Genomic DNA, 26599 nt, shown 5'->3' on the forward strand with positions numbered 1-26599 from the left:
AGATGATTGATACAAGAAGACCACTTTGATTTTCTTATTTTCCCATTACATCAATTCAGTCTGAAAGAGAAATCTGTCATCTGCATTAGCTTAAGTATGAAAGCAAAGTAGCTTAGCCCTTCTTAAATTCACAATTTCCTCTGTCTCTTTTCTAAAGTCTTTTCACAATCCCCACATTATCAAAGCAAGGGGAGCAAGAGAAAGCATTAGATCTCTGCTGATACATTTGTGCTATCTTCACCTTGAAGTTTATTAAGGCTTTCAATTAATGTTCATGCTTTCAAGAGGCATGGCATCATTAGCAATGTCCTTGAATGGAATAGTGTGCTAGGACATCTCAAAGGGAGTTAAGAGACAAATATGTGGTTGTTGATGTGGTATCAGATGCAGACACAAACTGATAATGATGGGAGATTTCCTTCTTTAAAGGAAGTTAGTGAACTGGATTAGTTTTGGGCCAGCACAGTACAGTAGCTGTTGGGCTAAGGCTATTACAGCATCAGCAACTCTGGTTCAATTCTGGAAGGAGCTTGTAATTTCTTTATGGTTTCCCTGGGTGCTGAGCCTATCTCCCACAGTCCAAAGACGTATGGATTATTAGGTTAATTGGTCACATCGGTGTAATTGGGCAGCATGGACTCGTTGGCCCGGAAGGGCCTGTTACTGTGCTGTATCTCTCAATTTTAAAAAATGAAATAGAGACACATGGGATTGCCGATGCCACAATCAGGAACACAAAGTGATGGAGCAACTCAGCTTGTCGAGCAGCATCAGTGGGGTGGGGGAGAAGACTTGTTGATGTTTCGGGTTGAAACCCTACATCAGATCTAAGAGTGGAGAGAGACGAGAGCCAGTATAAAGAGGGGTGGGGAGAGCGGGTGAGACAAGGATCAGAGGGTGATGGTGGACCAAAGCCTGGTGAAGGATGTTGAGAAGCTGGAGTCAGGTTGGAGAGGGAAAGGGGCCAACAGAGGCAGGCTGATGATAGATCAAGGTATACAAATAAAGGCTCTATTTTCCCCGTTCCACTCTATACTGGTTATCTTCCCTCTTCACCCTTAATCCAGATGCAGCGTTTCACCTGAATGATTCCTCTCTCCCCACAGGTGGATTTTTTACACGCCAATCAGTATTTTCTCGATGGCCATTATTTATATTGGTACTGTATTTGAGAATTGAAAGTTTAATCAACAAATTTAATTTGTCCAGGTGCTGTGGTGAGATTTGAACTTCTGCCTCCAGGCATTTGGATACCAGCCCATTATCACTGCGCTGCAATACATAAAAAAAATAAGTTATTTAAAATAAAGCATCATATTATGTATTACTGAAATTGTCTTGAGCAAATGCAACCGCAAATATCTAGCAATGTAATTAAGTCAGTAATTTAATGTTCAGAATCTCTACTCACCAATTACTATCTTGTATAACCTCTTAACTAAATTTTCTTTCTTATTACCTCACCTCTTGTAAACTACCATTACATCTCCAAAGGTTACTTCCCTTGGAGACCCTGCAGAGACCAGCTCACTTTACAGCGCATGTAAAATGGTGGTAGCCTCATGGGTGTGCATGAGAGACACATGGCATTGGGGTAGCAGTGTAGTGTAGTGGTTAGCACAAATGAGAGAGAACCTGCAGATGCTGGAAGTCATCAATTAGCACAATGCTTTATGGTGCAGACGACTTGCCGCTGACTGCAAGGAGTTTGTACGTTCTCCCTGTGACCGCATAGTTTCCTCTGGATGCTCCCACAGTTCAAAGACACACCGGTTGGTAGATTAATTGGTCATTATAAATTGTCCCGTTATTAGGCTAGAGTTAAATCGGGGCATTGCTCAAAGGGCCAAAAGGGCTTATTCCATGCTGTATCATAATAAATAAATTAGATAGATAAGCCAAGTCCAGCCTGAGACAACAAAATTACACTTTGCATGAGAATATTAGTACATTTCAGGGATTTAAAAAATCAGGAGCTGAACCTCAATCATTGACATTAATAGATTAGTTAGTGGTCAGAAACTACTGATTGAGTCATTGAAACTACTTAAATCTGACAGATATTATATTCCCCTTGCCTCCCCAACCACTGAATAAACCATTAAATGAATTGATTAACAGTCATTTTAATTATAAAAAGACTGCATTCTGCACTTGCTATTTTGTTTCTGAATTTTTAGACACCTCTTTTCATTTTGTATTGAAGAGGGATTGAGAATCAGAATAAAAAGAAACCAACCAGAATACCAGATTTCCACATTTTGAAATCACAGCACATCACAGGTCAGCCACAATCTTTTCAATTTGATCTGAAAAGCTCAAACAGTGACAACTTGCATTTATATAGTGTCTTTAACATAGTAAAATAGGCTCGTGTCGGATCTATTGATGGTGAGGTGGTGCTATTCAAATATTCCACATGCTTTCATTGAAAGGAGCATGATGAGCTCCCTAGCCTGTTAGGTGTAGCTCATTTGTTCACATAAGCTTAGTGACAGCGGCTTCTCAAGTACATTATTTCCTGAGTTACCCACTTACATCTCCAAGGCCTGTGGCTCATTTTTCATGTTGTAACTCCTCGGCTGTTATTAAGATTGCTTATAGATGTTTAATCCCCAGCAGGACCGTGCAGTTTGCGAATCTCGGCTGTTTGATTTCAGTGTAATCAGTAGTAATTTGTGCAGATTGCCCAGCGACAGAAACAATTGTCTGTTTAGGATTTCAGAAGTGATTAGCTCCAAAGGGAGGTTGGGGACATGAGGAACAAAAGAAAATCTGAAAAGTCATTGTGGTTTTATTTAGATTTTATCTTTAAATGCCCAAGTCATTATATCTCAAAAAGATCAACAATACATCACAATATATCACAGCCAGTCCAGGGAAACCTTGGGCTATTAGTTCAATGAAGCCTGCTGCACAGAAGATCTTACTGATGTTTATCTACACTGTTTCACAGCATACCATCAGCAATTTGACTATCAAGGTCGGAATGGTTAACAAAGAAGAAATTCAGTTGCTTATTTTCAGGCATTAAGATCAACATTTGACATACAGTCTTTATTATACCACACTTAAATTGAACTAAACCTCATATTTATTTGTCCTGAATATTTCCTGAAATGGCTTTTAATATCTTGAAAATAAAATATGCACTTGCATGCTGATTGTAGCATTTGTTGAATGTTTGACACCAGAAAATTCCTGTATTTGTTTGGTGAATCAAAGAGGCTCAGGCTCAGGAAGGAAAACTCAGCCCATTAAGACCATGAGACCATAAGATATAGGAGCAAAATTAAGCCATTTGGTCCATCGAGTTTGCTCCGCCATTTCATCATGGCTGATCCATTAACCCTCTCAGTCCCCATCTCCTGCCTTCTCCCCTGTATCCCCTCATGCCTTGACTAATCAAAAATCTATCAATTCTGCCTTAAATATACCCAATGACTAGGCCTCTATAGCTGCCTGCAGCAACAAAATCCACAAATTCACCACTTCCTGACTAAAGAGATCCCTCCTCATTTCCATTCTAAAAGGATGTCCCTCTCTTCTGAGGCTGTGTCCTCTGGTCTTACCACCTTAGGAAACATCCTCTCCACATCCTGTCTATTGAGTCCTTTCAACATTCAATAGGTTTCAATGAGGTCGCTCCAAATTCTTCTGAAGTGCAGTGAGTAGAGGCCCAGAGCCATAAAACACTCCTCATATGAAAAGCCTTTCCATCCTGGAATCATTTTTGTGAACCTCCTTTGAACCCTCTCCAGCGTCAGCACATCCTTTCTTAGATAAAGGGGCCAAAACTGCTCACAATAATCCAAGTGAAACCTCATCAGTGCTTTATAAAGCCTCAACATTACATCCTTGCTTTTAAGTTAATTACTGGTTCTTTAAAGAGCACTCCACAGAAGCCACCGTACTTCCTGTGCTGGACCCCCATCAGTGAAAGGGAACTCAATTTCCTATGCTAACAACTTTGAGCTTTGAATTAACAGAGCTATAAATCTTATGGAGAGTATGATTAAGGAATCCAATGCTTGCAATATATTGTGATGAAGGCTAAGAACTAGGTTTGTCTGCTAGTCTTTGGGTGACATTCATAATCAAGCCTCTTTTCTTTTTCATTATATCATCAGCTGTAGAGCTGAAATGACACTCCAGTAACAATCCCATATATAAAATGCTAAACCCTACTTTCTCTATTTCAAGCAAAGGAACATACCAGAGAGGTGGATTTAAGGTCCTCTACAGCAGATATCTAAATATTACATTATTTATGGAGTTTAAGATGTACAATGCTTTTGCCTATCAGATTCTTTCACCATTGAGAACCCACACAAAAAGTTGGAGGAGCTCAGTAGGTCAGGCAACATCTATAGAAATGAATAAACAGTCAGCATTTTAGGCTGAGATGCTTCATTAGGACTGGACAGGAAGGGGGAGGAAGCCAGATTAAGGAGGTGAGGGAGGGGAATGAGTCCAAGCCGAAAGATGATAGGCAAAACCAGGTGAGGAGGAAGTTAGAAGCTGGGAGGTGATAGGTAGAATAAGTAAAGGGCTGAAGAAGAAGAAGAAGAAGAAGAAGAAGAAGAAGAAGAAGAAGAAGAAGAAGAAGAAGAAGAAGAAGAAGAAGAAGAAGAAGAAGAAGAAGAAGGCACCGCTGAGATTCGAACTCAGGATCTCCTGTTTACTAGAAAGGCACTTTAACCAACTAAGCCACAGCACCAGTTTTCTTCTTTTTTCTTGTAATTGTATCCTCAAATGGACTGCCCAGTCTTCTCTCTTTTTTTGTTTTAGGTTGTTGTAGGTTAGTTTAGTGTTTTTTTTAATTAGAAAAAATTTCCAGTCTTTTTTTTGTATGAATTGCCAAGACAAGTTGTGGTTCTTTGTTTATATATAATAGTTCAATATAACATTTACATGACTTCAACAGTATACATCCCTTTCATTGTTTTGTACGTTTATTGCATTATGTATTTGATATAACTTCTCCTCTGATTTGTATTTATTCATTTTTTTAAAAAATCAATTAAAAAAAGATTGAAAATGAAAATGAATGAAGAAGAAGGAATCTGATAGGAAAGGAGAGTGGACTATGGGAGAAAGGGTAGGATGAGAGGCACCAGGGCAGGTGATAGGCACATGAGGAGAAGAGAAGAGGTAAAAGGTGTTGTCTATTTAATATTTCACTATTATCAGAGGAATATTGTAAATTATGTTTGATTAAGTATTCTTTGTTGTTTACATAATGTATTGAGGGTTATATGTAAAAGTACATAAATGGCATACTGTATGTCATCACACTTCCATGTCATATGCATGTTCCTTGCTTAAAGTAAAAGCAAAGCTAAGACACATTCTCTGGACTCCCACCCTTTTCTTGCGGTTAGTTTTATGTTTTGTAGTTACAAAACAGTGATGAAATAATTCGTGAGTTCATAAATAGTGAGTAATGGATAATAATAATCATAAATAAAATAAAACTGAATGACTGGCTATAATTAGAAAGATAGATGGGTCTGATTGCACAAGAGATAACTGGCTGCTGTATATGGAATGAATTGAGCAGTATGTTGAAGCAAATGAAAGAGCCAATGAAAAGCAAGTGCCAGTTTTGCTGAGTGCATTGGGTGGAAGAGCATACATTTTGCTTAGAGGTTTGACTGCTCCAGCAAAAAAAAAAAAACAGCTGAAATAAGCTTTGCTGATATCATGAAAGTGATGCAGGAACATTTAGAACTAAAACCATTGTTAATTGCAGAACACTTTAGGTTTCATAAGTAGAATCAAAAGGAAGGGGGGGGGGCCATTTCAGCATATATGGCTGAATTGAAGAAGTTGTCTGAGCATTATCAGTTCAGTGGTGGGCTTAATGAGGCACTGAGAGATCATTTTGTTTGTGGAGTCTTGCAAGAAAGCATTCAAAAATGTCTCCTAACTGAAGCACAACTTATATTTTGAAGAGCAGTTGAAATAGCTGTATCAATGGAAACAGCAGACTGCGCCGCAATTGAGTTGCAGTCAAAAATCAAAGTGAGCGTGAAGAAGTTTGCAGCATCTAAACAGAAACCAGCCTGGCCAATCAAATTGTGTTACCATTGTGGCAGGCACTCACAAACACCAGACCAATGCAAGTATAAAGGCAACACTTGCAGAAAATGTATCAAAGTAGGAAACATGCAAAGAGCATGTTGGGCAGACAAAAACAAATGGACTGCACAGAGAAGAGAAAAATATAAAAGTTCAAGTTGCAGTTTCAAAAAGAGCACTATTCTGCATGTTGTTGATGAAAAATCTGGTGATGAGAGTGACACAGTATTGTGTAGATTCGAGATTAACAATGTGAAAATAGCAATAGACAAGCAATATGAATATGCCAGAAGTGAACAGCAAATTATTTAAAATGGAATTGGGCACTGGTTCAACTGTTTCAGTCGTTCCACAAAATAAGTTAAAATGGCGTTTCAAAGATACTGAATTGAAGCCTGCAGAAATACAAGTAAGAACTTATACTGGAGAAAAGGTAACTCATGTGGGACTAACATTCGTAACAATTAAATACAACAGTCAAGAAACCACATTGGACTTTTATATGGTAAAAACAGGAGGGCCAACATTGTGGGGCTGTGATTGGCTGAGACAATTATAAGTTGCTTGGAGATCCATCCACCATTTGCATGACACATTCCCTACAATAAGTTCAACTGAAAGTGAATTTTGAAAGTTACCAGATGATGCAACAACAGTGTTCAAGAATGGCAGTAGAAAACTCAAGCATATCAAGGGTAAAATAAAAATGCCACACCCAAATTTTGTCAAGCCTGCTTAGTTCCTTATATCATCCATGATAAAGTAGCCAGTGAGCTAGAACACATGGAAGCTGAAGGAATTCTTTCCAAGGTTGAGTGGAGCCCATGGGCAATGCCAATGGTCCCAGTAGCCAAGAAGAATAGGTCTGTTAGAATATGTTGTAATTTTAAGGTCACCATCAACCCAGTACCAAAAGCAGATTACTACACTTTGCACAGGATAGAGGATATCTTTGCAAACCTTTCTGTAGGAAATCATTTTAGCTAAGTGGACTTAGCTGAGGCCTACCTACAAGAGATGGAAGAAGAGTCCAAATTGCTTCTCACTATAATCAGTCACAAAGGGCTTTATCATTATAATGGGCTTATTTTTGGAGTAGCACCTGTACCTGCGCTCTGACAGAAAGCTATGGACCAGGTGCTGCGAGGCTGCCCAGGCACTCAGTGTTACCTGGATGACATCATTGTTACCAGCCAGGATGAGAAGGAACATCTCCAAAATCTCAGTTCTGTGTTAACAGGATTAGAGGAATATGGGCTCAGAGCAAGACACAACAAGTTTGAATTCTTCAAACTAAGCATCATTCACTATGGTCACACTATTGACGTATGTGTGCTGATAAAATTCAAGCAGTAGTGGATGCCTCAAGCCCAAAGGAAGTTCCATAGTGGTGGTCCATTTAAGATTTGTCATTTACTATAATAGGTTCCTGCCAAACCTGGCTACTGTGCTCCCACCACTTGAACTTATTACTACAGATCAGGAAGAAATGGCAAAGGCCAAAGCAGTGTGAGGTGGCTTTCCAAAAGGCAAAGGAAATGATGACATCAGACACTGTACTCACACATTATGATCCTTGTCTTCAGTGAAGCTTGCCTGTGATGCCTCCCCTTATGGTATAGGTGTATTCTTAAGCGATGGAAGTGAATGCCACATAGCTTTTGCATCCTGTTTCCGTACTGCTGCAGAGAAAAATTCAGTACAGATTGACGGAGAGGCTTTGAGTCTGCTTTAGGGTATGAAACATTTTAACAGTACTTGTATGGGAAAGATTTTACCTGTGTGACTTATCATCAACCAGTAGTGTCCATTTTCAATCCACAGAAGCAAGTTGCACTAACCCAAACACAAATGCAGAGCTGGGCTCTGTTTCTTGGAGTATACAATTAAAAGATCAAATTCAAGAGGACAACTAATCATGGAAATGCTGTTGGATTGTCCTATTTACTATTGGAAAAGGAAAATTGCAAATATTTACAAAAGAGAACATTCCTTTAGACCTGTTTTTCCTAATGCAAATTTAAAGTCTCCCTGTTACGGCAGAGATAATCCAAAGGGAAACCAGAAAAGAGCCCTCACTCTCTCAGGTCTACATGGCCACCAAAAATTGGAATGCGCAGCAGGAATACCAATTCCCCATTTTTACTAGCACTGGGGTGGAGATTGCCCATGTTGGGTTTCAGATTTGTTGTTCCATCAAAGCTGAGAGCAAGTGTTGGAGGAGCTACATGCTGGTCATCCAGGCGTGGTCAGAATGAAAGTGTAGGCTCAAAGTTTTGTCTGGTAGCCTGGGATAGATCAGCAGATGGAGCAGCTCATCAGCACTGTTCAGGAGACTAATGTGTTCAGAAGATGCCAAGTGCAGCACCTCTCCATCCCTGGGAGTGGCCTGAATTGCCCTAGCAGAGGATTCATGAGGATTTTGCCGGACCATTCATGGACCTAAAGTTCATGGTAGTAGTGGATGCAGCTACAAAGTGGCCAGAAATTTTCTCAGTAGCTTCCAATACAGCCTCGCACACTGTTGATGTGTTGAAAAGCCTTGCCCCAAGGACTGGTGTTTCAGAACACTTAGTCAATGACAATGGGCCACAGTTTGTTGCAGAACAGTTTCAGTCATTCCTGAACTTGAATGAAATAAGATGTTTTACATTTGAACTATATCACCCATCTACAAGTGGCTTGGTGGAACGGTGTGTCAAGAGTCTAAAGAATACTCGGTGAGTAACATCAGCAGAACATTCTGCACTGGCACTGAATCAGCAGCTCACCAATTTCCTCCTTGAATATCGAAATACAACACACTCCACAACTAACAACTCACCAGCTATGCTGTTCCTGGGTTGTCTCTTGCACTCACGCTTGGATCTCCTCAAAGCCAATCTGAGAAGGAGTATACAGGACAAACAGCCGAGACAAATTGAAGGTTCTTTAAACGAGGAGTTACGATGTTTCATTTCCCGCAAGCGAGGGACTACAGAGGTGATCAAAAGTCGGTACTCGAAAAGATTGGCGGAACTGGACCACTCTCCTACACAGTGGAGATGGCATTGATATCATCTGGAGACGACACGTTGTTTGGTTGAGGAGATCTGAGTCAATCGTTAGAGAAGAAAGGTGTTCAAAGCTGTCAGAACCACTTTATGCAGTTCCATAATGGAGGAAGCCCCAGACCTAAGATTGTTTCACAGCCACACGTCTCACCTGCCAAGTAGAGTGTTTTCCCTTGCCAGGAAAGTTACTATCCCACAAGAGTAAGAAGTCTCCACAGTGATTAAATGTTTAGTCTTGAATGGGACAACATAAACTTTACAATGCTGTGAATGTCTATACAGTAGTTGTATGATATACCAAGTATATTATACATATACACAGTCAATATATTGTTTGTTTATGCATTCTTTGTTGTTTACATAATACATTATAGGTTATAGGTATAAGTACTAAGTGGCGTACAGCATTCCACCACCTCATCATCTGTACGCATCTCGCTTAAAGTAAACACAAAATTAAGACATGTTCACCTGGGATCCCATCTTTTCTTTGCAATTGTTCTTATATTTCGGAGTTACAAACTTAACAAGAGGGAAGAAATTGCTGGTAGTTAACAAAATCGATGTTCATGTGTCAGTTTAGAGGCTACCCAGGCGGACAATGAGGTCTAACTCCTTTAGCTTGAGAGTGGCCATTTACCGACAACTTAGGTGGAGTACATTTACTTATGAGACCAGCAACTAATATTTTTTAATATATGACGTAGATGGAAAGTTCCCTTTGTGTTCTGTGTGTGCTGAGAAATCAGAATTCAGCTGATTAATATAAAGTCTCTTATGATTTTCCTTCGTTCATTTATAGGATTTGTGTCACTGTTAAGACCAGCTTTAACCATCCATGTCAAGTTATATTTGATGGAGTGAAAGTCCATTGCAGTTGCTGGAAATCAGAAATACAAATAGAAGGTACCGGGAAATTTTGGAAGGTCGAATTTGAAGGTAGAATACAGGATTAATGGCAGAATTTTTAGTAGTGTGGAGGAACACAGCCATTGATCTCTCAAAGATGCCCACACATGTTGATAAGATTGTTACAAAGCTGTATAATGTATTGGCCTTCATTAGTTGGGGGATGGAGTTCAAAAACCGTGAGGTAGTACTGCAGCTCCATAAAACCTAGGTTAGAACACATTTAGAATATTACATTCAGTTCTGGTCACCTCATTTTAGAAATGATATGGAAGTTTTAGAGAAGGTGAAGAGGATATTTATTAGGATGCTGCCTGGATTAAAGAACATGTTGTATGAGGATAGGTTGAGTGAGTCAGGGCACTTTTGTTTGGAACGAAAGAGAATGAGAGGTGACGGGACAGAGATGTACAAGATGCTAAGAGACATAGATTGAGTGGATAGCCAGAGACTTATTCCCCAGGGCGGAAATGGATATTATGAGGGGCCATAACTTTAATGTGATTAAAGTATAGCAGAGATGTCAGCGGTATGTTCTTTACACAGAGAGTGATGGGTATGAGGAATGCCCTGCTAAGAGTGATGGTAGTGGCAGGTACATCAGTGACATTTATAAAACTCTTATATAGACATATAGATAATAGAAAAAAAACAGGGCTAAACAGGAGGGAAAGAGTAGTTTAAAAGATCAATGCTCCATTGTAGGCTGAGGTTTCTGTTCTGTGCTATAATGTTCTATGTTCAAGAAATGATCAGCAGCTTAGGCAGTAACTGTTGAAAGAGAAACAGAGTCAACATTTTAGTTGAAGACCCAGCCTCGTAATTTCAGAATGTGATGGTTAACCATTCCCTTGAACTGTACAGCATGGTGAAAGTGCTGTTGGTGGACAATTTTAGGATCTTAGCCCAGTAATTCTGAATGAACAGAGACATATTTCTAAACTAGGATTTTGTATTATTTGGAGGAGACCATGTTTCTATGCACCAGCAACCCTCACCCGTTTAGACATCCAAGAATACTGATTTGGAAAAGGGGGGGGGGGGTGGTGTTCAAAATTTCTAAGCCTTTTCACCTTTTCAACATTATCCAAGCTATTTTGTGAAACATGGTAGTGAAGAAACAAATATTTTCTCCAACAGTGAGAAGGCCAACTTTGTCGCAAACGTTGATCTCAGCCCATCAGCTCTGTTGTTTGCCCAGGCTTCTGTATGACACTGAATGAAACAAGTGTTACGTTCGACCCCAAGTTCAGATTATCAATTTTAACAACATCGCTCTACTTCATCCGGCCTCAGATCAAGTGCTGCTGAAATCACTATCCATGTCTGTCCTGTCTCTATTCCTGGCTGGTTTTCCTCCCTCTCATCTTCAAAACCTTCATATCTTTATTGCCCTTGTCCCAACTTTTATTGTTGCACTTACCAATCACCATCATGTTGGCTATCAAATGCTTTAATTAAAAATTTATTATCTTACTTTCAAGCACCTCCATATGTTCACCTCTCTCTTTCCCAGCCCCCCCTCTGTCTCCTCCCACCCTCAGCCTTATGAGCCTCTGAGAAATCAATGTTTTTCTTATTCTGCTCAGTATGCTCATCCCCAGACTTACCTGCCCCGTTGCTAGCACCTATGCTTTTGTCTGGCAAGATCCTAGATTCAGGAGTGCCTTCATTGAACCTCTGTGCCAAGCAACCCCTCTTTCTTTATGACACTGCATAACCAGAAAGGTCAGGCGCAGGCCGAACTGAGGCGGTGGGGTCCAGACCTCAGAGCGTATTGAAGTGACCGAACCCGGTGTTTAGGTAACAACTTAGGCACCGGGCTAGATTGAAAAGGTCGAGGTGTTGGGACCGGAGGTGAGAGATGGGCCAGTTCGGCTCACTGCTCCGCTCTGCTCTGTGGACAGGACTGTCTCTCTGGACTTCAGCTCAGAATGCTATTGCTTATGTTCATTCTTTCCATGATTTGTTTCCTTTTTCTCTCTGCACATTGGGAGTCTGATGGTCTCCTATTTTTTAATGGGTTCTTTGTTTTGTGGCTGCCTGTTGTGGGACGAATCTCAAGGATGTAAAATGTTTACATACTTGGATAATAAGCGTACTTTGAACTTTGACCAGACACTAGTCACTTGACCTAATATGACTTAGTACCAGTTTTTGTTTGAAGCACACATGAAATGTGGGTTCATAAATGGAATTTGTTCCTACAGAAGAAACTTTGGAAGGTTAATGCAGTCCGTCCTGTAAGCAGTACGTGATGAATGAGCTTCTTTGTTTTTTGCAACAGCACTCACGCAAGCAAGCAGAGAGCATTCCATCATGCTTTTGACATATGTGGATAATAAAAAGGCTTTAGGGGGGTCAAGCTATATGTCACTCTCTAGCCTCAGACAAACCTTTGCAGCCACAGCATTTTTGTCACCAATCCAATTGTTTCTTCTCAGTGTTGACCTCCAGAATTTTCATGTAAGGGACATGATTATGTTAATGCCATTAAATGATAAGTTGATAAAGTTAGCTTTCCTACAATCGGAGATAATGTTTGCCCACCATTTCTGAAGAGTGCAGAATTTACTCGCTGCTTATGAACACAAGCCTGCATTTTGGTCAGGTCGTGCTCCATGCAGGTCGAGACAGTTACATTATTTGAGGAGTTATCATTGGAAGAAAAACACTTCCGCAGTCATTCGGGAACGAGCTTCCTTCTGTTTAAGCCTAAACAGCAGTCTGAGCGAGGATTCTGTCCAAAGGAACACCTGTAGCAACGCTTCGCAGTTGCAGTGATTGCCCTCTGACAGCATCTTCATATCTTTATTGCCCTTGTTTCTACCTACATTGTCGTATGCCAGGTCATGCCAAATCAGAATCAGAATCGGAACCAGGTTTAATATCATTGGCATATGTTGTGAAATTTGTTAACTTTGCAGTAGCAGTAGAATGCAATACATGATAATATAGAAAAATAAATAAAAAGTAAATCAATTACAGTGTATATATAAATAGTTAAAGTAAAAATTGTGCAAAAACAGAAATAGTATAAAAAGTGAGGTAGTGTTCGATGCCCATTTAAGAATTGAATGGCAGAGGAGAAAGAAGCTGTTCCTGAATCGCTTATTGATTGCATTCAGCTTTCTGTACGTCCTTCCTGACAGTAACAATGAGAAGAGGGCATGTCCTCAGTGATGAGGTCCTTAATGATGGATGTCGCCTTCCTGAGGCATCACTCCTTGAAGATGTCTTAGATACTACAGAGGCTAGTACTCAAGATGGAGCTGACTAATTTTACAACTTCCTGTAGCTTCTTTTGGTCCTGTGCAGTAGCCCCCACACTACCCACCCCCCATACTAGACAGAGATGCAGCCTGTCAGAATGCTCTCTATGGTACATTTGTAGAAGTTTTTTGATGTTTTAGGTGACAAACCAAATCCCTTTAAACTCTGAATGAAATATAACTACTGTCTTTTTTATAGCTGTATTGATATGTTGCGACCAGGTCAGATCCTCAGAGATATTAACACCTGGGAACTTGAAATTGCTCACTCTCTCCACTTCTGATCCCTATCATGTTTTCTCATCTTACCCTTTCTGACGTCCACAATTAGCTCTTTGGTCTCACTGATGCTGAGTGCAGGGTTACTGCAGTGACACCTCTCAACTAGTTGGTATATCTCGTTCCTGTATGCCCTCTTGTCTCCATCTGAGATTCTGCCAACAATAGTTGTATCATCAGCAAATTTATAAATGGCATTTGAGCTCTGCCTAGCCACACAGTCATGGGTATAGAACATAGAAATCTACAGCACATTACAGGCCCTTTGGCCCATAATGTTGTGCCAGCCACGTAACCTACTCTAGAAACTGCCTAGAATTTCCCTAGCACATAACCTCTAATTTTCTAAGCTCCATGTACCTATCTAAGAGGCTCTTAAAAGACTCTATTGTATCCGCCTCCACTCCCGTGCAGGCAGCCCATTCCACGCACCCACCTCTCTGTGTGTGAAAACTTACCCTGACATCCCCTTGGTATTTATTTCCAAGCACCTTAAAATTATGCACCTTAGTGTTAGCCATTTCAGCCCTGGGAAAAAGCCTCTGGCTATCCACACGATCAATGTCCCTCATCACCTTATACACCTCTATCAGGTCACCTCTCATCCTCCGTCGCTGCAAGGAGAAAAGGCCGAGTTCACTCAACCTATTCTCATAAGGTACATCCTCCAATCCAGGCAACATCCTTGTAAATCTCCTCTGCACTCTCTCTATAGTATCCACATCCTTCCTGTAGTGAGGTGACCAGAACTGAACACAGTACTCCATGTGGGGTCTAACCAAGGTCTTATGTAGCTGTAGCATTACCTCACAGCTCTTGAACTCAATCCCACGGCTGATGAATGCTAACACACCATACACCTTCTTAACAAAACTGTCAACCTGCTCAGCTGTTTTGAATGTCCTATCCACACGTACCCCAAGATCTCTCAGATCCTCCATACTGCCAAGAGTCTTACCATTTATATTATATTCTTTCTTCAAATTGGACCTACCAAAATGAACCACTTCACACTTATCTGGGTTTGTCCATCTGCCACTTTTCAGCCCAGTTCTGCATCCTATTGAAGTCCCACTGTAACCTTTGACAACTCTCCAGACTATCCACAACACCCCTGAACCTTTGTGTCATCAGCAAACTTACTAACCCATCCCTCTACTTCTTCATCCAGATCATTTATGAAAATCACGAAGAGGAGGGGTCCCAGAACAAATCCCTGTGGAACACCACTGGTCACCGACCTCCATGCAGAATACGAACCATCTACAACCACCCTTTGCCTTCTGTGGGCAAGACAATTCTGGATCTACAAAGCAAGGTCTCCTTGGATCCCATGCCTCCTAGAGAGAGTAGGGCAGTGGTCTAGGCACACATTCCTGAGATGCGCCAGTGTTGACCATCATTGAGGAGAAGATACTATTACCAATCCACAAAGATTGTGGTCTTCTGGTTAGGTAGTCAAGGATCCAATTGTCAAGGGAGGAACAGAGGCCCAGGTTCTTTAGCTTATTGATCAGGAGTGTGGGAATGATGGTGTTAAATGCTGAGCTATAGTCAGTAAACAACATCCGACAAAGGTGATTGTATTCTCCAGCTGATCTAGGGCTGTGTGAAGAGCTACTGAGATTGTGCTTGCTGTTGACCTATTATGGTGACAGGCAAATTGAAGTGGGTCAAGGTCCTTGCTATGGCAGAAATTGATTGTAGCCATGACCAACCTCTCAAAGCATTTCATCGTTGTAGATGTGAGTGCTGCGGGATGATATTCATTAAGGCAGCTCACACCACTCTTTTTGAGCACAGGTAGAATTGTTGTCCTTTTGAAGCAGGTGCAAACTTGGGAACATAGCAGTGAGAGGTTGAAAGTGTCCTTAAGTACTCCAGCTAGCTGGTTGGCATGGGTTTTCAGAGCCTTAACACGTACTCTATCAGGACCTGCTGCCTTGTGAGGGTTCACCCTCCTGAAAGGCAGCCTGACATCAGCCTCCAAGACAGAGATCACAGGGTCACCAGGTGCAGCAGGGATCTTCACAGCTGTAGTTATATTCCCCTTTTCAAGGCGGGCATAAAAGGCACTGAGCTCGTCTGGTCGTCTAGCAGGTATAATGGCCGACACTTGATTGAGAGGAATTCCAAGTCAGGTGAGCAGAAGTGGGACATCGCTGACACATTTGTGCACCAAGAGGAATTGATCATGAGGGATACGCCTCCACTTCTACTTTTGAGAGCCTCAACAGTCCTAGTGAACCCATCAACCTGAATCACTGCGTCCGGTACAGAAGCAAGTTAACCAGGATTCCAGACTACTGTTCCTCTGATACAGCACCCTAGTTCTGAGATCTTCAGTTTTATTGATCAGAGGCTGTACGTTTTCCAGCAACATATGTGTTCTCTCTGGTATTCTCATGATCATCAGTTTTACCGAGGTAAAATGCGGTTGTGGGGTGGAGATACATCCCTACTAAAGAAGTAGTAAGGCGCTCCTTCCCTCTGCTAGCCTGCAGGTCACCCTTGGGCAAGGTGTAGCATCTGCTTCATCCCCCCAATTGGTGTCACATGAAGCCATGGGGGCAGGCGGTAGATGGTCGTGTGAGCAGCTGGTGCACATTGCAGGTCCTGGTCGTGCAACCACTGACACTAGAGAATCTCTGAACAGTTTGGACAATGGCTGGAATCACACATCCTGTAGAGATACTGACCAGAAGAAGGCAATGGCAAATCACTATTGTTGAAAAATTTGCCAAGAACAGTCACGGTCGTGGAAAGACCATGATTATCTATGTCATACGATACAGCACGTAACAACCAAACAAAAGTGTGGTAGAATCCTACCTTCATGGTGGTTAGCATGATGCTATTACAGCACCAGTGATTTCTGACCAGTGTTCAATTCTTGCTGCTGCCTTTAAGGTGCTTGTACATACTCCCTGTGACAATGTTGGTTTCCTCTGGGTATTCCAGTTCCTTCCCGCATTCCAAAGATGTACGTGTTAGGGTTAGTGAGTTGCGGACATGCTAGGTAGGGATGAGAAACACAATGACATTTGTGGGCATTCTCTCTGGTTTGACTTGATACAATTGACACAACATACTGCACGTTTCAATGTGTATATGGCAAATAAAGCTAGTTTTTAAAAATATTCTTTAGGGTTGTCTCTTTCACGTGGTCTCTATAATACATCACTTAGTTCGTGTTTGGATCAGGAGTAATTAGGCGCTGGTGTGAAGTGGTAATGAGTAAACGCTACTTGAAAGCCCTGTCAATGACACCTCCCTGTTTTAATTAATTTGTGCTCAACTCTATTGAATTATTTATAGACAAAAATACCAAATCATTGCATTACATTATTATCAGGACAGTGCAAATATTCAAGGCTTGCTTTAGGGCTACAATCATATTTGCATCTTTCTTAAATAAATTCTCTTAACATTTGACTAAAACATAAAGCATATAAAAACATTGGTGCAGAAGTAGTCTCCTTCTTAAAGACATGGCTAACCGGATTCTTGGAATCACCTCCAACATCATGCCTTGTCCTCATAATCCCTGTTAACCAAACTTGACATTCCCTCATACAAGATCCTGATGCTAGGTCACGACCTGAAATGTCAGCAGCTCCTTTCCTCCCACAGATGTTGCTGATTTGCTGAGTTCCTCCACCAAATTGTTTGCTCCTTTATACTTCCTGACTTTGCATTCTGTCTGCCATTTTCATGCCACTTACTTAACATGGGGAGGGCATTCAGAAGTCCTTTCAAGGCACTTTATGTCCTCGCAATTTATTTTCTCACCTATCTTTGTATCATCAGCATCTTGAATACATCACCCACAATCCCCTTAATGTTACAGTGTAAATAACTGATGTCCCAGCACTGTCCCCTCAGGCACAACGCTTGCTGCTTCTGACCATCTTGACGATGAATAACTTGATGAAGGACATCTGTGGATGATGGGTTGTGCCACGTTAGTTGCCCCAGTGATCCGGTGTCCATGTGAGCACAAGGAACGAGGCCTGGTGAAGTGGCAAACCAGAGTTTAAGGTGTGGAGTTTGGGGTCCCATCATCTGTGTGGGCTTTACCGAAGATCAAAACCTGGTCCATTGGAAGTCAAAGCCTAATGGTTGAAGCCTGGAGATCAGAGAATTGAGACCCAGATGCCTGTCCTGTGGTTGGGAGTGGGGGGGGGGGGGCGGGGGAGAGAGAGAGAGAGAGAGATGTTTTGCTGTTGTTGTTCCTCATGCTTGGTTTTGTTAGGTTCTGTGTTGTTCTGCCAAGCATTGTGTGGGTGCACTATGTTGCCTCTGGAATATGTGACCACACTTGCGGGCCGCCTCAGCACTTCCTTAAATTGTGTTGGTTGCTAACGCAAACGATGCATTTCACTGTATGTTTCAATGTACGTGTGATTAATAAATAAATCTGAATCTGAATTTCCCATTGTTGACCAATCTCCATCCATGTTAATGTGTAAACCCATGATGTTTACAATAACCTTTTCAAGATTCAAGATGGTTTATTGTCAATATTCAGTACATGAGTGTAAAGGCGAACAAAATATTTGTTGCTCTGAGTCCAATGCAGCATAACAAACGCACTGAACATGAAGAATGGTGTTAAAAAACCAATAAATATAAATATAAAGGAATCCTCTAAAACACAATGTACTGTAGCTGTTATATACATAGACTGAAGTGACACTTGGTGTAGTGGTGGTGGGGAAAGAGTGGGAGAGTTAATGGATGGAGATGTTAATCAGCCTGACGGCTTGGGGGAGTATATACTCTTTGTGAGTTTAGAGGTCCTAGTGTGTATGTATGCAGCACTATCACGATTGCCAAAAAGTTCAGGTTCAAGTTTAAATTCAAGTTTACTGTCATTCAACCCTACAAAGTATACAGTAAACAAAACATCGTTCCTCTGTGGCCAAGGTGCACCTATAGTCACACACAACACAATAGTTACAATCCGGCCTACAGAGTCATAAAATAACGTTAGCACATCTGTTCCCCTTACAACTATTCTGATAATTACAACCTCAAAGAACACATATAAGTTCATTGAATGCAATTTCCCTTCCATGAAATCACATTGACTCTGTCTAGTTATTCCTTTCTAAATGCTGTGTTATCAGTTCCCCCAGGAGATAGTTCCAGCATTCCCTGACAATTGGTGTTAACTGGCCTGTAGTTCCCTGATTCCTCCCTCCATTTCTTGATTAGCAGTGTTTACCAATCTACTGGGACATTTCCAGAGTCCAGGCAATTTTGAAAGATGACAGCCAATTCATCCACTTTCTGTAGTTGCTGTTTTTCAGTATCCAGAATGCAGACCACTCAGAGCAGGGCACTCGTCAGCCCTTAGTCCCTAACTACTCGAGTACTGGGTCTCCGGTGATGTTAATTGTTTCAAGTACTTCAATGTCCTTTGTCCCTTGGTTCCTTATTATCTTTGAGTTGCATTTAGTGCCTTCTTCTACAAAGGTGATACAAAAACGTGCACATAACTTCCCTGTTATTATATTATTCCCCTGTCTGAACTTCTAAGGGACTAATGATTAATCTTTATTCTATTTTTACATGCTTATGGAAGCTCTCACAATCTGATTTCTATATATCTTGCAAGTTTACAATTGCTTTTAATTTTCCCTAATATTGTCGAATTTCTTCAATTCTCTCGATAATCAGGTCCATATCAATTCAATGTAGCCATCCCTAATTTTGATGGTGGATCCACTTTCTCACTGAATCTTTAATTAATGGATTTATTTATTGAGGTATAACATGGAACAGGCCCTTCTGAGCCTTCAAACCGTGCTGCCCAGCAGTATCCCAGTTTAATCCTAGCCTAATCACAGGACAATTTACAATAACCAATTGGCCTACCAACCGGTATGTCTTTAGACCATAGAATGAAACCGGAGCACCGAGGGGGAGCCCATGCAGTCACAGGGAGAACATGCAAACTCCTTACGGACAACGGCGGGAATTGAACCTGCGTTGCTGGCACCGAAAAGTGTTGTGGTAACTATTACACTACCATGCACACTCTAAACAATTGAACTCATTTTGGCTTGCAGCTCGATTTGCCATGTATCTCCCCGTGGCTGTATGAATGTGGCATAGACTTTCTGAACCTGAGCGTCCTGGAACAGAGAGACAGAGTTTAATGAGGTCTCTGTGGCAAGTAAACATCAGCCTGTATCACACTGAGCTCTGCCCCCAGAAAACAATGACGGCCTTTGTCAGGAGGCAAAGATGAAGTGAAACCATCTTATCTCAAAGCTTAGAAGTTCTGTAAGAATTTTAAAAATATTTCTGTTTTACAAGTGTACCGTTAAAATGTATTACAATTATCTGAAATAATGGGAAGGTAATCTTTACTTCTCTTAAAAGCAGTAATTTTTAAAGTATTAATTAACAATTAAGAGCATAGCAATAAAGTAAAATAAATAAAATGTAAATAGCTGGATTTATCCTTTTTCTTCCTAATACTGCAATTGATCCAGCATTTAAATCTGAATGAGATTGGACTGCTGTGGGATCAGAGAGGTAGATTTCCCAGCGTGTTGCCAAGGGATTCCAGTGAGACTGAGCCCTGCAACTGGGCCTTTGCAGAACTTAGCTTGGAAGCTGGGGAGCCGAGAGATGAATGCCTCTAGTTCTGGCACCGAGCAGTGGATGCAGTCTTCAGGACTCGGAGGCAGAAGTTATCTCCCATTGTTATGCTGTCTCATCTAATTCCCACCTTTCTCCTTATTTCCCTCTGCTGAATAGTCTGCTATACGATGTTGCCGCAGTCTGATTGCCTGCGCTCCTCACAGACTTTTCTCACACTCCGTGAAGTAGAATGTATCTCACATCTGAAGAACAAGTTCAATGTCTGAGAACACACAGTCACTGTACCCTGAATATCCTTACCTATCCAACTCACAGTCCCATCCTTCAGTCTTTGAGCAATGGTCTAAATCTGGTCTACTATCAAACTTAAGGAGTTGACAACCTCCTGTTCATATACGTAGTTCCCTTCTCCCATGAGCCATATCACCACCAGCTCACCAACATGGATTAAACTCCCTAAAAACAAACTACAGGTATACTAAAATATTTGGGATCTTTATTAACTTCAACATATAATAGTACTTCAATTACTTCCCTCCAATCCTTATCAAATCTCTTTTGATATATTCAATTCAGACTTCAATGTAATATTTTTGATTAAAATTAATGTATCTATATAATATTTAACTACATTTCAGTCTTTTACTATCTCTAAATAAAATGTATAGGTCTAGGTAAACACTAGACGGAACTTAAATCTTTCTACTCAGAATTAGAATCACCATGAGGTTCTGAAGCATAAGTTGGCTCCCCCTTCTTCTTTGCACCGAATTCACCACTTGCAGTCTGTTCTGGTTAAGCCATACTTAATGCAATTTGCATCAGTGTCAAGAGAATGGAAATAATTCATTTTTATTTAATGTATTGATCATGTTGCCTATAGAAACCTGAAGGCATTTAACCTGTTTGACTCTGCCATTGATCACTGTACTCCATCCTTTAACCATCACCAATGTAATTTATTTCTATCTTCTAATGATTACCTGCCCCTGCTTTGTTGTAATTAAAATCCTTCTCTATGCCTTTGTCAGGTCAAAGACTTGACTTCCTCCCACTCCCTCCACAATGGTCCTTACTGCATGAGCTTGATTTTCTCTAAGCATCTGCACCCTCTTTCACATTATATTCAGCCTCCACCCTCATTGCCTTCTAATCAACTTAAGTATTTGAAGGTAATTTTAGCCTAAACTCTGGTAGGAAAGTGGCCACTGATGTTACTGCCTACCTGCCTTTATGTCTCATTGAAGTCAGTCAGGTGCGGTGTCAACTTTCCTACTTCTATAGTTAGTGTTAAAATTACTTCCTTGCTTATACCTTCATAACTTCCTGTCACTCTGCCTTTTTTGGTATTAGGCTATGTACAGACACAAGATATTGCAAATGTTGGAATCTGGAGCAAAAGAATCAAACTTCTGGAGGAGCCCAGCAAGTTCGGAAGGAATTGGCAGTGGATATTTCAGCTTGAAGCTCTTCATCTGATTTGCTGAAGGAGTTCCGGCCTGAATTATCAACTACCCGTTTCCCTCTGCGGATACAGCTTTACCTATTGTGTTTCTCCAGCAGTATGTTTTGTGTTGAAAGAACTCAATTCAAAAAAACAGATTTCTTCTGTTTTTATCTGAAGGATATAGCTGTCCATTAGCAGTTTAATGGAGTTTTGTGTATCTTGCTGTGTGAGTCTGCACATGGCTTAAATATTGCACCCTGCACACTGAGAATTTAACAGTCTTCTTCAAGTATATTACACAGCTAATATTTATATCCATTACCATAAAAGGTGTCAAAATTATTAATGATGGTTTGGGCTTCTTATTTATGTATGTCTGCCGTTTTTTTATATCTGATTAAAAGAAGTTCAATTAAAGATGGAAAATCTAGCAATATTTATTTCCATTATAAAATTGTGTCTTCATTGGTTTAGCTCTGTTCCATTGTTAATTCAGTGGTTGTTTTATAGAGATGTTCTTGTTAATGCAAGCCTTTTTTTCCTTCTTTGTAGCTGATTGATTGAGTTAATGACTGCAAAAGCACTCCAAATTAACTCTTTAAACCAATTAATGAGATCAAAGGCAACACGAGTGAATCTGCAGATGCTGGAAATAAATAAAAACACAAAATGCTGGCAGAACTCAGCAGGCCAGACAGCATCTATGGGAGGAGGTAGTGACAACGTTTCGGGCCGAAACCCTTCATCAGGAGGGTTATTCCCTGAATAAATTAAGTGAAACGTCATCACTACCTCCTCCCATAGATGCTGTCTGGCCTGCTGAGTTCTGCCAGCATTTTGTGTTTTTATTTAATGAGATCAACTTTTTTTTCTCTTTTGTCTTCAACCTCCAGGACTATAAGGATAAACCAACAAAAGGAGCTGATCAGGGGAGGAATGCAGATTTGAATCACAATACAAATGTGGTCTTGTACCAAATAAGAAATAGTGGAAGTGCAACTAATTTGGCATAAGAGCAATTGCTATAGAAATTAGTAACTGTTTTTGTAAATGTACTGTATGTGACTGAGAGTACCCACTTTAAATTGCGATTATTGTATTTGTTGAACAGACAATGCAATAAGAACAGGAAACGAAAGACAATCAAAGTTCAGTGACCCAGTGTCTTATATAATGGAAAAAATTGAGAGATTAATGTGGAAATGCATAATTTGTTTTGCCATATGAATTGGATTAAATCTATTCCACTTGTGCTGCTTTGTTCCAAACTAAAATAAACTGTATCTTGCTCCTCTAGGAATAGTCAAGGCCTGTTTCTTCCTCATATTAATATGTTTTAATTAGGCCTGCTTTTTTATTACTTCCTAGAACTCTTTTGTATAATTTAACTCCTTTTAATGGGATTAAGCAACTAAGTAATACTAACGAGGACTTCGTTCCTTTCATTTTATTTTTGTATATTTTCATATGCCTATCTTGAAAGATACTTAGAAGAGATAATTGACTATAAAGGCCCAGCTTTGATTTATTATGCCAAAATTTAGTTATATTAAGAAATAACACAAATTCAAGGTTCTCTAGTACTGAAGAACTTACTAAAATGTTCACATTTTGCTTCAGGATCATACCAATGTTGAGATGGTAATGGCATTCTGCATTACCAACCTTTTTACTAAGAGAATTGTTTATGTGTCCATGTGCAGCTTGATTTATTTTCCAATCAATTTCTTGTTCTATAAATGCACTAGTCCAATGTCACAAATCTAAAATTTAATGAGTGCCTGGAAATCTAATGTTTCTCCTCGACTGCAGAGGCCAGTCGTTGAATGAAATACAGTGACACATGTAGCTGGTGACCTTCGATCCCATAGGTGATTATATACTTGGAGAAATAATAAAACATTATTTACATGAAAATATTATTGGAAGAATTCAAAACTCAAATGTGCTTATACTCATTACAGTTGGTACTATTTCATGTAGGAGGTAGTAAATGTTGCAAGAAAATCTGTTGAATTTAGTATCTTTTTCCATCTGCTGCTCATTTTCCTAATTGGGGGAGGTGGAATGAGAGAATAAATGTAATAATAAATTACAATATCATACTATTTTAGGCATAAGCCTACATAGCTCTAATATATCTCAACAGTGGTAAATGTAAATATTCAGAACATTGAAAGTTAGCTTTTAAATATGATTTACAACATCATTACCATTTCCCAGGGTATGACTAATACATGGGTTGCAGTAATAATCTAAATGATTTGGAAGATAAATGCTTATAAAATACTACAAGCATTTGTTTAATGCAGCAGTAAAATAAAATTTTCCTATACAATGTAAATTCCCAACAGCTTTTCAAAAAATCATTATTACAAACTGCAATTGTGTGCATCAGATTCATGTGCATTTTTTGTTGCAAGTTTTTTTCAACTTTGAACGGGTGGATTTCAGAACGTAGATAAGACGGGAATATGTAATAAGGAAAATGAGGCAGAGACAGCTAAGCAGTTGTGCTTGGACGCTGATCATTTTTCACAAAGAAAATGCATCAGCTTAAATTAAAATAAATCTTGAACTGCTGCGCTTCATTTGTCCTAGGACTGTACAAGATTAATTAAAACAGAGAAGCATGTGAGAATTCAGGCTACAGTTAGTTTCTCATCTAAACTCTGCATTTGAAAGGAGTAAACTGCCTGCGAGCCTCAATTAACAGTGGCTTCTTGCATTTTCTGCTGGACTTTAATCCTCGAAAAACATCCTGCATCCATTACATGCTATTGTGCAGAAGATAACCACTGTAATAAAATGTCTGTCTTGAAAAACAGATACTGTTTTCAGAAAAAAAAAATAATGGGAGAAGGAAAATCATTACAATCTCACATTTAGTCTAAAGTCAATGAATTGTATCCGATTCACTTAAGGTAAGCCAAACCTGTATTGGTTTTCTTTTTAAAAAAAAGATGGTACCACAACAGCACATATTCTATTGGTTGTGTTAAATGTTTAAACTAATGGCAAGGCAATGTGTACAGCTTTGGGAGGAAACATTGTATTGAGTAGATGTCTTCTAGTTGAATTTATGGGTCAGCAATGTCTTCTGAATGACGGGTCTCTCTTTGAAAGGGAATGCTGAGACTTTCAGTTAACGACTGCAAATGCAAAGCCAAGGGAAATGTAATTTATTGGGATTAGCAATCTTCTGAATGCAGTTGTGAACACTCCTCTGCTTTTCCATTGCCCCCACCTCTTCCATCCGCTCAACAGGAATATATGGTCATAGGTGCAAATCAAGCACAGCCTAATGCTGAGAACGTTGCCATTGTTGGAATCCAGATAGAAACCTCCTTACTGAAAAAAACAAGTTAAAGGACTATAGTCTGTTGTCTGCCAAAACTGAAATAGGAAGTTGAAATAATGAAGGGAACATGATGAGACCAGAACGGTTACTCATAGTTATCAAACTCACTGTAACTGAGATACATTATGGAATACTAGGTGTATATCCTTTAGGAATTCAGCCATAACCAACTATTCTTTATGGATAGATTGTTACACTGTGAGTACTGAACTGACACTAGCTGTTTGCCTGTCACATAGTGTGTTGTTAATTTTGCTTGTTGGGTGTCCTTAGACAGAATGCATGCAGATCTTCACTTGTAAGTTCACCTTTCATTGTTTGTCAGGCATTCATGTTGTTTATATAGTTAGAACAATCACAGAGTTGAAATGGATCCTGTCCATTTCTCTGCAGCCTTACTATAATAACTGCTGATGTCACATTTCACCTGCAATCACAAAGTTCCATAAAACCCTGTGTGCAACAAGTATTTCTTGACAACTCCTCAACATCATGAAAGATCCCACTCACCCTGCTCCTGAACTGTTTGTCCCACTCCTGTCAGGGGGGAGGCTACATAGCATCCATGTCAGGACCACCAGACTCAAAAACAGTTACTTCCCCCAAACAGTAAGGTTGATCAACACCTCCACCCATAACACTCCCAACCATCACTACTTTATCATTTCCTGTCAGGGTGACCCATATACGACATTCCTGTGCCTGGCATAGCTTTATAGACATACAATCAATCTACGTATATAATCTCTCTTGCATATTTATATAGTATTTATTGTGTTTTTTTATTATTGTGTTCTTTATCTTATTGCGTTTTTTGTGTGTTGCATCAGATCCAGAGTAACAATTATTTCATTTTTCTTTACACCTGTGAACTAGAAATAACATTAAACAATCTTGAATCTTGAACCACCTTTCTGATGTCAGTTAAATAAATAAATATACTGTCTCCACCTTAAGATCCCTTACTCTTTTTGTTACGGTGGTATATTCCACCTTTCAACTTCCAATCAATTCTCTTTCATTGGCTTACTCATGGATATATTTACTCTTTCATGCACAATTAATTACCTTATTGTGTTGGAAAAAATTCATCTTCTGAGTATAAATATTCTCTTCTGAGCAACAGAACTGCTTTGTTCCTGGGGCTGGTGTGTCTGCGTGATGTGAAGATCTCTTATCTTGTTAACAGCTTAAAAGCCTAAAGCTTCTTGTTTCTGTATTTTAAAACGCAGACTTGACCAGCATTTACCCATCATTCCTTTGCCATCTATTTTAAATCTGTTTGTAGCTCAAATTCATATTCCTGTTATACCATTCCCGAATCAGAGTATTGACTTCATTTATTCAAACATTTATTACAATGGGTTTGCAGGGATTCAACAAATTATAATCACTTTCTTGTACCAAATTATCAAAATCTCAAACAAAACATTTTCTAATAATGTTGGTAGAAAATATTTCCAAATAGCAACTTGCCAAAGCTATTACTTAGCTTTTAAGTAAAATACGTATCATTTCACTTTGGTAATTTTGTATTGGACAGAAAGAACTGTGAAGCATTTTGTTTAAAAATCCA

At 39.8% G+C, this 26599-nt stretch overlaps 1 long non-coding RNA gene and 1 other non-coding gene across 2 annotated transcripts; both read right to left on the reverse strand.

Annotated features, from left to right (window-relative positions):
- Window positions 1–217: 217 nt before the first annotated feature.
- On the reverse strand, window positions 218–26184 carry LOC140731404 (uncharacterized). Its single transcript, XR_012099803.1, has 3 exons — window positions 26092–26184; window positions 16430–16612; window positions 218–1272 (listed from the first exon to the last, which is right to left on the reverse strand). It is a non-coding gene; the product is annotated as an uncharacterized lncRNA (long non-coding RNA).
- Window positions 4647–4720, reverse strand: trnat-agu (transfer RNA threonine (anticodon AGU)). Its single transcript has one exon. It is a non-coding gene; the product is annotated as a tRNA-Thr (tRNA).
- Window positions 26185–26599: the final 415 nt, after the last annotated feature.

Source organism: Hemitrygon akajei, chromosome 8 (assembly GCF_048418815.1).
Source record: "Hemitrygon akajei chromosome 8, sHemAka1.3, whole genome shotgun sequence".
NCBI lineage: Eukaryota > Metazoa > Chordata > Chondrichthyes > Myliobatiformes > Dasyatidae > Hemitrygon > Hemitrygon akajei.